The sequence below is a fragment of the Magnolia sinica genome, chromosome 6, assembly GCF_029962835.1.
Source record: "Magnolia sinica isolate HGM2019 chromosome 6, MsV1, whole genome shotgun sequence".
Classification (NCBI taxonomy): domain Eukaryota; kingdom Viridiplantae; phylum Streptophyta; class Magnoliopsida; order Magnoliales; family Magnoliaceae; genus Magnolia; species Magnolia sinica.
The window spans coordinates 48022528-48035177 of NC_080578.1; the positions used below are offsets into that span (position 1 = coordinate 48022528).

The window sequence follows — 12650 nt, forward strand, 5'->3', positions numbered from 1 at the left end:
ACACCACTAGCAGCTGAGGCCTGGGGCTCAGCCTCGGGCACAACATCACCTCTGGGCAAGGTATCGGTTTTGCTAGTTAAGAAAGCTACTTCAGCAACCATAAGAATGACATCCTTAGCCCCCTTCATGATGTCCCTCTCAAGCCTATCAAGAGAGGGATTCGTAGCAACAATCTCTTCAACAACTTCACTATCCATCCCGGGAGGAGGGCGAGGGGCGGCCGGAGGAACCTTGATGGTCGGGGAAGGGGTGGCAGTAGGCTTGACCACGGAGGGGGTAGTTTTTTTCTTCCTCGACGTGATTTTCACGCGAGGCTTAGAACTCATCATCACACTAAAAGGGGGGCGCGACCCCCTCTTTCTCTTAGAACCTGAGGCTTCAGCCATACCTGATCAAAGAAGCTCAGCTCAGGAACATGTCTACAAGGAAAACTTAGATCCTATATAAGTTTAACTCACCCAGGGCAATAAGAAAGGGCTTGAATCTACAAAACCTGGACTGAAAAAGATTTTTCGGATTGATGATGTTGTGTCAAATGCGTTGCTCCTTCTTCAGTACCTGGGCCCTGACAACTTGGGCTCGGAGGAAGGAGGAAATTTCAGGAGGACCCTTCGGATAATCTACAAATAAAAGACAAGGATCAGAATAGGGCAGATCAAAATATTTAAGGCAAAACACAAGCCTTAAAAAATTCAACCTGAGTTGGCGAACTTAGTCGGCACCCTGACTGGCAGACTGCCGAACTCGGATGTAGGCGCTTCCCACTCTCCAGAGGCCTAAAACCATTTGCTCTTCTAATCCTTATTGGAAGAAGGGAGTCTGGTAATGAGACCTGGGGCACATTGGCTTCTCGCTGAGAAATAATACCAACACAGCTCACATGAGTCGTGCTTGGCTTGGTACATGGACAGGAACTCATTCGGTGTCAGGTCTTGATTCTTGAGTTGACGCCAAATGATGAAGGAAGAAACTAGGGTTTGTCAGGTGTTAGGGATGAGCTAACCTGGAGCTAGCCTTAGACGTGCGGTCATCACACACATGAAAGGGTGGATTGAAAACTGAAGCCCACACTGGAGGGTGTAAATGAAGATTGCAATATCCCCGTCGGCCGGGTCCCCTGGAGCATCGAGAGGGGAAGGAGCTCTGATCTGCACTGAGTCGGGAATCTGATAGTCTGCCCGGATCTGGGCCATTTGGGACTTGACCAAGACCGAGCCCCTGGGAACAACCACTTCAGACAGATCTCCCGAGGGTCCAGCCACGGCCCTTCCGGCTAGATCCCAAGGTATTCTTTTTGACCCTTTGGCTCGGCCTTTTGCCTTAAGACCCACAACTTTCTTCGCAGGAGGTCGGAGAAGTATCGCCTCAAAGGGATCTTCCGAGCCTCCGTGCCTGGAGTCGGTGCTCTCTGGCTCGGAGTCATTCCTGACTGCTTGGACTTCTCGAACTTTGTCTGACCCATTCGACATAGCAAGACAAAAGAAAAGTTGAATGAGAATCGAGAGGGAAAAACTCAGAGGAAATTGCTCTCCGAAGGATGATTAGCAGCGAAAACTCACCAAGAAAAGGAAGTGTAGGAGAATTCAAATGAAAGTGGAAGGTGACTTTTATAGCCTTAGTCGGCCGCTTGTAATTATGACGAACAAATATCTCTGAAGATGAAATGACACAACTTCGAATCCTGCTGCATACGTGGCAGCAGACCGTTTATTCGAGCTGGCATCCTCCAAGCTGCGCGCCACCAACATTAAATAGCATTTAATGCGCAAACGACCCTTCGCCTCTCGGCATCCACGCAGTAGTTTCTCGCATGCTTAAGTGATTCGAATCTATAACCATTACCACGTGGTCGTCAATCACAGGCTCGTACCGGAGAAAGCTGCCACAGTTGTACGTCGCCATGGTAACGAAAGGACATGATTACGATGATTCGTCTTGGTCATACCAACTCACCCTGATGGATGGAACGGTGGTTCAATTTCCCAGGCATTTACTCCCTGAGTCCGAGCTCAAACTCAAGGAGTAGGAGGCTTCTGTTTTAATCTGGACTGACTACAAATGAAGCCGACCCGAAATAGCCACATCAATACTTGGCCAATCCAAGCGGTCTTTAGGGCCTTCTCGGCTAAACGAGCAAATGCACCAAATACTCTAAAAGGCACAATAACAAAAATACAAAGGTCCAACTCGTGGCTATGCATGGGCTCGGACCACCCGAGTAATTGGTCACCAGTGTTCAGGATACGCTTGGCTCGACGTAGTCCGAGCACTTGTTAGGGTTAGATATGTTCGGCACATTCGTTCTAATTTAACCTCATAACACACGACAAGATCGGCCATTAATCCACGTTCGTGGCGTAACCGACAATATCAGTGGGCACATGTTCTCCGCCTAATGGAGGAGATCGTGCCGAGATTGTCGGACGAGATCAATTTAACTAAAATGTATAAATAGGGGACTCATACAGAGGAACAAGTACGCAATATCTCACACCTTAAGCCCCAGCTACACTACTTAGACTCAGATTCCAAGCCTAACTTTGTTCTTCTCCTGTGCAGGCTTACAGGGCTCGACACGAGTGTTTGGAGCTTGGCAAGGGTGAACCAAATTTTTACATCAACAAGAACAATGATAATTGTGGAGTAAAGCTAATAAGGAGAAATCATATATATATATATATTAAAAAAATAATTATTAATTATCCGCCTCATATCGAGTAGATTGATGATCCATAAAACATGTTTATAAAAACTAAGTAGATCATCAAGGTCGAAGACCCAAGATCCAATCATTCTCAATTGCCACTCTACTCCTATCATATTATGCCTATGATGCCTTCTCACTCTTGGCCAATGCATCCTCATCATTTACTTCACTTTCCAATTTGTTCCTTTTAACTTTATGTACAAACAGGTTAGCAGTTTGTCAGATGATACACCAAGTACCATTCCTTGGGATCCATGGAAGGTGAGAAGAGAGAGTCATTTCCACATTGACCTCTCAAGTGAGTTGCTTATAGTAGGTGTTGCACTTTGCCTTAAAAGACCCAGCGTCCCATAGTGTTAACATTCCTTTTCGTACATGCATTAACCATTTTCTTTGCTTTTCTTATCAGGATGATGTCCAACCCCTTTAAGGTTGTTTCATTTGCTTTGGCATCCCAATCATTTCTAGTTCATTAACCAATTCAAGCATCCTCACAATCTATTCACTAACCAACACCCCTTTCTCGAGCTTCATAGAATCACTACAACAAAACTGTATAAAACTGGCACTTTGGGTGCATCATACACTAGCGCTATTTAAATGCGGGCTACGAATGTTATATAAAATTAAAAACAGGACGCGATTTCCATTTCACTCCCAGCTCTCTTTCTCCTGACGATTGTCTCTCTCCCTCTCCCGACGACTCTCTCTCTCTCTATCTCCCTCTCCCGACAACTCTCTCTCTCCCGACTCTCTCTCTCTCTCCCTCTCTCGACGACTCTCTCTCTCTCCCTCTCCCGACAACTCTCCCTCTCCCGACTCTCTCTCTCTCTCTCTCTCTCTCTCTCTCTCTCTCTCCCGACTCTCAGCTTCTTCCTACCCCCGACTCTCTCTCTCGCAGGACTCTCAGCTTCTTCCTACCCCCGACTCTCTCTCTCACGTGAGCTGCTATTAATTTTTGGGCTTAGATGAAGATTTGAAATAGGTAAGAGTCTAGATTTCATCAATTTCAACCTTAGTGATTTCCTAATTAAGGATTTACAATGTTGAAACCCTAATTAGGGATTTACTACATTAAAACCTTAATTCAATGTTGAAACCCTAATTAGGAATTTTTCTAGGTTGTTTGATGCGAATACATAGAAATGATTTGTTGTGTGATACAGTTCTGATTTGTTCGATACTTCGATTTGGAGTTTTTTTATCTGAATTTTGTTGGATTTCGTGACGGGTGGAGTTTTTCAATTTGAATTCTATTTGATTTGCAGTTTTATAACCCATTAGGTATCTAGATCTGCTACTCTCTTGTTTCCTAGGGTTTTGGATCTATTTTCTGCACTTTGCAAGGTTTTTTGACGGTTATGGTGGGGATTTACTAGATCTAGAACTAAGGTTTGGATTTCAGAAAATTCAAGTGAGAAGATGCTTTTTCTTTTTCCATTTTTCATCTGTGGATTTCTTGTGTATTTTTTAGGACTTTCTCCTCTCGTGAGCTGAGAGAGTAAAAAGACAGATCCGGATCTCATTCCACACTCTTCCATCTCCAATTTAAGGTACTGCCCTTTTCCAACTTACTCACTCATTTCAAAACCCTAGATTTCTACTCCTATTTCTCCAAATTTCTTCTAATATCCTGACTTCTCGACGAGATTCGACGTTGTAAGGGTTGGTTGTCATACACATCTCACAGTGGGCCCCAAATTGAAATTGGAATTTTCGAGTTGTTGTTGATTCTTATCTATGGCGTAGTCCTCATGATGATTGGGTCTGCCTGATTTTTGGTGCCTCCCTACCCAATGATTGGATCAACCTTTTGGATGGTTGTATTGCATACTTACAGTACATGTGCCCACAACTGCCCTGTTGCATGTTAATATTCAACTCCATGTGACATTCTGCTTGATGAATTATATTTCTTTCTTTCTTTGTTAAGTATTTTAATTGATGTGCTTCCCCTGTTTTGAGAAAATATAGGTAAATGTCAAGCGTAATCCATGCTCATGAACTATCCCATCCTTTCTTGTAAATGTTATGCCTAAATATTTAGCAATTATATCTTTGCAGCTCTTGTTGCATTATAGTGGTTGGACTTCATATCACACATGCAAATTGTCTTTCATTAAATGCATTTATTTACATTTATATGTTACCATTTCATTTTCCAATGTTGGAAAGACATTGATTTCGTTTTTTTTATTTTTCATACGCAGGCTGCTGGTGCTCTGTCAATAAAAATTGGTTAGTTTCGAAGGCATAGTTGGATGGTATTGACTTTTATATGTATATTCTGTCCAATTCATTGGTCATGATTTTTGGAGGAAATAATTTCCACAACTACCTTTTCGACTCAAAGTCAGGTGTAAACATGATTAATCACCCTAAAAAAGACAAAAAAGAAAAAAGAAAAAAAGGGAAAGTAAAAGTTCAAAACCATTAATCTATCTTTAAAGTGCCATCTGTTTTAAAGAGTTCTAACATCCATAAACTTGCCAAAACCATGTGTAACCTAGATTTCAACAGTTGTATACACAGTTGCAAATAGGTTACTATAAACAAACTGCTATGCATACAGATGCTATATTTTAGCATGTAAACCTTTTTTTTTCTGACTGGATTGGGCACTATCAGGGCACTTACCAACATGTATCCGAATAAAATGTCATTCAAAACTCAAACCTCGATAGAGTGGAATGGCGGAAAAGGATTCACTTGCTTTTAACAAACAACTCACTTGCATTTCTTTTACATTTCATAAACATTTCACAAGGGTTTCACAAATGCTTCAAAACGGGATTTTAGGCATTTCATTGTGTTTTAAAAAAATTCTTATGCCTTACAGGAAAGTTTTTAAAGATGAGTCGTTTTGGTTTTGGAAGTGTTCTTCCATAGAGATTTCATAGATTTCATTGCATAAAATAGAGAGTTGGTCCATGGAGACTTGGGGTCATATGGTCACATTCTTTGGAGCATGACAGTTCATGCTCTATGATTTCTATGCAACGGATTTCATAACATTAGGTGTGCCATTTATCTAGAGAGTCTTTACCGCTTCGCTATTCGTTGTCCTTCATCCAGAGAGGTACTGGGATTCATAACATTAGGTGTGCCATTTATCCTTCCCAGTTCCAAAACCGTCAGCAAAGATCTCCCCAAAAGCTTCTACATATTGAGGTGGCAGGTAATGTAGTTTCCCTTTTATTGTGCCGTCTTGGGAGTAATTGGTACTGAATGAAATGTGCTATGCTAATTGTTGGATCTAAAATCTACTAGAGAACATTAAAGCTGCACACAACATCAGCCATACTGAAATTGAATTTGAAAAAAAAAAGAAAAAGAAAAAAAAAGTGGATTTCACCAAACTAAGGCAAATGATGCTTGTCACCTTTAACGCATTGATTGCTTCTAACAGAAGCAAATCAGATTACATAATTCCTGCTCTAGTTGAAGCTTTACATAAGGTAATCCTCACATTTACAGCTACTCAACATCTTTAGCTCTGTATTTTGTGTTCATTGTCTAATATATATTGATATCCAATCTTTCATGCTTACTGAAGTATATATTCCATGGATTGCAACTGGCATGCAAGAGCCCGAGACTAAGATTTGTGTGAGTATGTTGGATTCATTGAATGAATGTATACAGGTTTGTAATTTCTTTTGTTGCATTATGCATTTTATTTAGAACATGAACTCTGAAGCATACTGATCCATTTTGTGCTTGTGCTTTCTTATTGAATTATTTAATGATTCTTACTTGTGGTGTGTGTGTGTGTGTGTGTGTCATATATATATATATATATATATATATATATATATATATATATATATATATATATATATATATATAAGGGAATGAATATGCAACTCTTTCACAGCACGGCATGCACATCCATCACTTTCCATGTATTGCTATAGATGTAATAAATTTCCTTCTTCTTCTTCTTCTTCTGATCAATATTTTCATGTACACAGAGAACTCAGGAATCAGGCTTCTACTTTGAATATCTTCCCATGCATGTAGAGCCACCTGTCTATGTTTGTTATGAGAAGTATCATTTACTTGTCTCTGTGTCTGTTTGAACAGATTGGCTAGCATTGACCTGGAACCTTTTGAAACTGAGGTAACAACAAGAGTTGGATGTTTACTAAATGAGTTAGTGGTGCTCTTTGTTTTTATTTTTTTATTTATTCTTTTCTAATTGATACTGCAACTTTATTAAAACTAAAGGGAATTGTTTGGTTTGGGTTGAGGACCCAAGTGGAGTTGAAATGAGTCAGACCAGGTCTGACTCATTGACCATTCGTTGGACTGAACTGCCCATAAAAAATGGGTTGAATCCAGGTCCTGCTTTTAAAGCATTGCTTTATGTGGTCATTATCATCATCATTGTTGTTGCTGTTGCAGAAGGATTTCCTTTTCTTTTCTTATTTTATTTTATTTTATTTCTATTTTTGCGAACTGGCTCTATGACAGATCTTTGTTTTTTTATTATTTATTTCAAGAATTTTGTGTGATGGTTTATGGCTATTAGTTGATGGGCCTTTTAGCTGATTTTATTTCATTTCTCTTTGAAAGATTGTCTGTTAATTTGTGTCATCAGAAGTTTTTGGATTTCCCCCCTCTTCTGTTGCCTTTGTTTATATCTGATTGATTGTTCTCATGGTTTCTTAATTATGCAGGTCAGCAACCTTCTCATGTTTTTTTGTTCCTACTTTTCCTTCTGAATGGGTGAGGTTCAGTTTCCCTCAGATTCTTTTTTTCCTAGTATCAGCCTTAACAGATTGAAGCCGTGAAGTTGGACATTGAAACCCAGTTGAGATAAACCAAAATGCTTGCACATGCAAGCAAGGAATCTGTGGGACCCTTCTCAAACAATGTCATTAATGTCAGGGAACCATGAAGTACTGCCAGAAGCTGTTTGCATTGTTTTTAAGTATGCTTGTTTCTTATGAAAAAACTTTTAATTTCAACAGGATTTTGCTGACATCTACTTCAGAGGTGTATGGTGATCCTCTTGAATATCCCTAAAAGGAGGAGTATTGGGGAAATGTTAACCCAATTGGTATGTTTACTCTTCTTTCTAGCAATCAATTTTCTGTTTTTTTTTTTTTTTTTCGTGTGGATGCCTTTCCTTGTTGATTCTTTAATGATTAATTATTAGAATTTGGGATGTAACACTCTCGTGTTGAATGATGTTGGATGTATTGTAGGAGTTAGGAGTTGCTATGATGAAGGGAAGCATGTAGCAGAGACTCTGATGTTTGATTATCATAGGCAATATGGCATAGGTAAAAGATATCACTGTTCCTTGTGTTTCTGCAAAAAAAGCTCTGATGCTTCTATTAAGTTGTTTGTGAAATGATATTTCTCTGTTGAAATATAAACAAATGTATTGGTTATGTGAAGAACTTGACTTTAATCCTCATGTATGCCCTTGATGTTTGGATTTGTTCTGTAACAGAAATCCGCATTGCTAGGATTTTCAATACTTATGGGCCACGCATGAATATTGATGATGGTCGAGTTGTCAACAATTTCATAGCTCAAGCACTTCAGTATTCCTAATTCTTTCCTTTTTCCTTGAGATACATCATTCAATGCATCCACCAAGCCATTACAATAATTAATTGGTCTGGAGAGGGTTTTGCATGTGTAAGGGCCTCAATAACAAGTATGAAAAGCCCCATCCAACTTTGTTAACATTGCTGAGCCGGATATTTTGCTGGTGGGACTGGCCCAGCAGTGAGCCTGATCCTTAGCTTATGGGCTGGGTTGGCCTAGACCCATGTCTTTGCTCATGGGCAGGATTCTAACATACATTCAGCATATACTGGCCCATCTGCAACCTTTATTGTTACTGTTTTCACAACTTTGAGAAAAATCAAAGCATGGGTTTTGTAACACAACCAGCTTAGTATCTGAGTTCGTGCGCTGTTCTCCTAGCAGAGAGCTAGACCAAGCATATTACCAACAAATTCGGGTGTGGGAGTGGGAAAGTATATGTTTCAAAATAGTTTCAAATATAAACTAGTGGGATGCAGAAGCATGACTCAAAACAGGAGAGGCGCCTAGAGGCGCCTAGTTGGAAGGATGGTGCACCTAAGGTCTTACCATCAGGTGAGGCTCTAGCCCTGACCCTCTAAAAAAAGTAAAAAGAAAAAAAGAAAAAGACCATGGGTTTTGTTTGTTTATCAATCTCCTCAAATCTGGATATATGTTTTGGGCCATCAAAACATGGTTCTGTGATCTCTTTCTTTGAACTCAAAATGGGTTTTTTAGTAAACCCCAAACAAACATAATTAAAGTCTCCTTTCTTCCTTTATATATATATATATATAAATCTTTTTTGCTTTAAAATTTCAATTGGGTGTTGGTGGTTTTGACTAAAGGATTTGCATATTTTCCTTTTACACACACACACACACACACACACCAAGTAAAGCAATAAAGGCATCAGATTGTCTAGCCATCTCTGCCTTCCTTTCGTGCATATCTACTACTACCTTCACTTCTCCTACTGTCTCACCAGTTATCTGCATGATGGTTGCAATAAAAAAATATAAAATATAAAATATGAGAGAGAGAGAGAGAGAGATTTTCTAAGGCTACAATTTTATGTCCAAAAAGCTTTTCTTATGGAATGATGTCCAGAGAAGCACAATGATAATGAGTGCTGTAACATGTATGGCTTAATCCAGTTAATTGGGACAGGTAATTTCGTAGCGACAAGATGGAATCTATCTATTTATATAAGTTATCAATCTCTAAGAGCCCATGCCTTTAATTCCTAATTTGTCTTTTCATGTCTTTCCATTATGTTATTGCTTTAATGCATTATTCGTAGTCTCGTGGAATGGAGGAGCCATTTGGTATTCATTTGCACACACATCTAATTTAATTTATCATTTGGCTCAGACTTTATGCAGGGGTGAATCCTTGACGGTCCAAGCTCCAGCAACACAAACCCGAAGTTTCTGTTATGTTTCTGACATGGTATGTTGTAGATGTTTTCTTTGTCACAGAGGAATGAGAGCACTAATCCAATAGTGCACGTACGCATTCCTTCATATGTATGCAACAGACTTCAGCTTGTGTCTGTCATCTGGTTGACATTTTGCAATTAAGTTCAACTACACTTCTATCACTTGAATTCAGGGGGTTGAGGACCAATTCCTAAAGTTAGATATTCTCCCCCAGGCTTCTTTTCCCACAGGGCATTTCTATCACTTGATAATTTTTGACTTTTTAAGGACAAAGGATCAAAGGATTGATTGTTTTCCATGCATCAATTTGTTAAATGCTACTTTTACTCTTTTTCTTTTTTTCTTTTTTTTGCCATGTGTGCAGGATGTTATGCACGAGTGGCGTCAAAAGGCTTACAAGTACTTCAGCCTTTTGACACCACTTGTGCTAGGAGTATACCATACAGAGGATTTGTTTGTTTATTTATTTATAATTCAAGACCATTTTCAATTTATTGTAATAAATATTATATATATTTTTATCATATAGTAATATAAATTTTGTGCAATATTTAGTTTTAATTATATTGCAACATTTTTTGTTTCAAATATTAAAAAAATGCAAGTTTCAATAGAACTATATATAATAATATAACAAAATTATTGGGCCCTCTTAAATCTGTACAAAGACTTTTACCGGTGCTTGTATCGATTTCATTTTGCGGCGCTTCTGCTAGAAATTCCAGCGCTCAGCAAAAGCGTCGGGAAGCCAGAAAGCGTGTCGCCAAAGGCTCCATTTAGCGGCGCTCGTACAAGCGCCGGTATAAGCACTTAGTGCCGCTAAAACATTTACCGATATACGTGGCGCTTGACTAGCGCCGCTAATGAGTATTGGCGGCGGTTTTGGCCACGGGGAAAATTACATTGTAGTTTACCTCTCAACGACTTGAACATAAGCATTAACATAGGTACCAAACAAACCCTTCGGGTACAAGCATATGTCTATGGCCTAGATTATGTTCCACACCTGGTTATGGAGCACATTAAAGCTAGAAGCCAACATGTACACTTTTGGCTACATTATTATCTCTTTTTCATTTAGCAAACTTGGAAGAGAACACGAAGGGCTCTTTTGTAGACTATGGGTCAAATTCGTATGGATAAGGTTTGTGTATGACATATAAACTCAATCTAAGGTGAGTACTAACTCGAGCATTTGGGACCATTTCCAGAAAGTTGCTCGGAACTAACAACCTCAGAAACCGTATTTAACTTCGTCATGTATGTGACCATAAGCCGTAGAATTTATTGTTCTTTCATCTTGTGCTAGGGAATATAATGTGTTTGGGCATATAGACTGTTCTGGTGTAACCCTAACATGGTCAACGACTCCCACTGCACCAAACAGGTAAAGGATAACACAAACCCAAAAGTCTTAAGAATCTATTAAAAAACTAGCATCCCATGTAAAGTGTGGACTAAGGCATGTGGTTGTCAGCAAATGCAACACCATACAAGAACTTAACACATACATTCTCATAACAACAACAAGCATGTAATATAATCAAATATCAGCCCGTGTCTATTTGGACTATGTTGTCCTTCCTCGCACATTATGTTGAACATCCACATATGTGATCAGAGCACCATCAATATTTGTAATACCTTGTGACACAAATCACATCAACATCACTATGATTATCATGCCAAACCCAACCCATGAACCATCATCGATGTAAGATAGGGATTGATCTAATATAAGTGAATGATCAGGCCTTCGACTACTCAATCTGGACCTTCATATGTGTTCACCACATCAAACTTGGGCCAACTATTAAATTATAGCCCAATGCGATATCTAATGGGTGAGATCGATCCACCAAGGATCCAATGGTCCATATTTCACTCTGGACATGTCTAATCATCAAGATTTAGACCTTAAATATCTAGAGGCTTTTTCATAAGGAATAACATTTTCCTGTGCAATATGGGACCAAACAACCAACTAGTGGGTGAGACACCGTCTAATTAAGTATAAGCAATCAAAATCATCCAACACCATCCAATGACCACATCACTCGGTGTCCAGTGTTAGATCATCAATCCATCAATCCACCTAGGTTTTCCCAAGCATGTAACTGGGCGATCGAATAGAAATCTGATCGAACAAGCGGTGCTCATGCTCGCATGGGCAGGCTCATCAAAATGAGGGTCCCACATGACCATCATTATTAGACGTGGTACCATCATCCATTGAGGGTGTGTGGTCCCACTACAACAAAAAGCGGTATAAACAGCATTTGCGCTGCGCGTTTATCGGCGCTAACGAAGGCCCAACGACGGATATCGTACCATATTTTAAAAAAAAAAAACTCTTGTCACATTTTCTACCCGTCTCTCTCTCTCGCTCTCTCTCTCTCTCTGCAACTCCACCACTCTCCTATTTCCTACCCGTCTCTCTCTCTCTCTCTCTCTCTCTCTTTGCAACTCCACGAGTCTCTCCTTCTCTCTCTCCTCTTTCTCTCTCACGGCTGCTTTGGGATCTCTCCGTAGTATCTAGATCTGCTACTCTTTTGTTTCCTAGGGTTTTGGATCTGTTTTCTGCACTCTGCTGCAGTTCGGTCTTCTGCTGCTGGTGAATCTCAGATTCTCAGGTATGATCTACTTTAGAATACTTGATTAGGAATATGCTTTGTTGAATACAAATCCCTAATTAGGGATTTGCGTTGTCCAATCCATTTTTAGGAATTTGCATTGTCGAATCCATTTTTAGGGATTTGCATGGTCGAATCCCTAATTTAGAAGTGCTTGTTACATCTGCAGATTCTCGAATCAGGGTTGTTGATGGTGTTGATCTGATTCACAAGTTCAAAGGTATTAGCTAAAACCTTCATATATTGTTCCTGTCTGTATCTTGTCCATCATTTTTGTTGAAACTGTTTTAGGATTTGAGACGAATCACCAGCAGATAGTCCATT

At 39.6% G+C, this 12650-nt stretch overlaps 2 long non-coding RNA genes across 7 annotated transcripts; both read left to right on the forward strand.

Moving 5' to 3' along the window:
• The first annotated feature begins 3901 nt into the window (after positions 1-3901).
• On the forward strand, positions 3902-5421 carry LOC131250021 (uncharacterized). The gene is made up of 3 exons (XR_009172982.1): positions 3902-3991; positions 4182-4260; positions 4918-5421. It is a non-coding gene; the product is annotated as an uncharacterized LOC131250021 (long non-coding RNA).
• A 750-nt stretch (positions 5422-6171) lies between these two features.
• LOC131248748 (uncharacterized) lies at positions 6172-10290 on the forward strand. Of its 6 annotated transcripts, XR_009172420.1 has the most exons (9): positions 6172-6352; positions 6682-6830; positions 7390-7438; positions 7684-7772; positions 7921-7998; positions 8172-8265; positions 9362-9421; positions 9626-9710; positions 10125-10290. It is a non-coding gene; the product is annotated as an uncharacterized LOC131248748 (long non-coding RNA). The 6 variants fall into 6 exon arrangements; XR_009172417.1 differs by lacking the exon at positions 9362-9421 and having other exon boundaries at positions 8172-8827; XR_009172421.1 differs by lacking the exon at positions 9362-9421.
• Positions 10291-12650: the final 2360 nt, after the last annotated feature.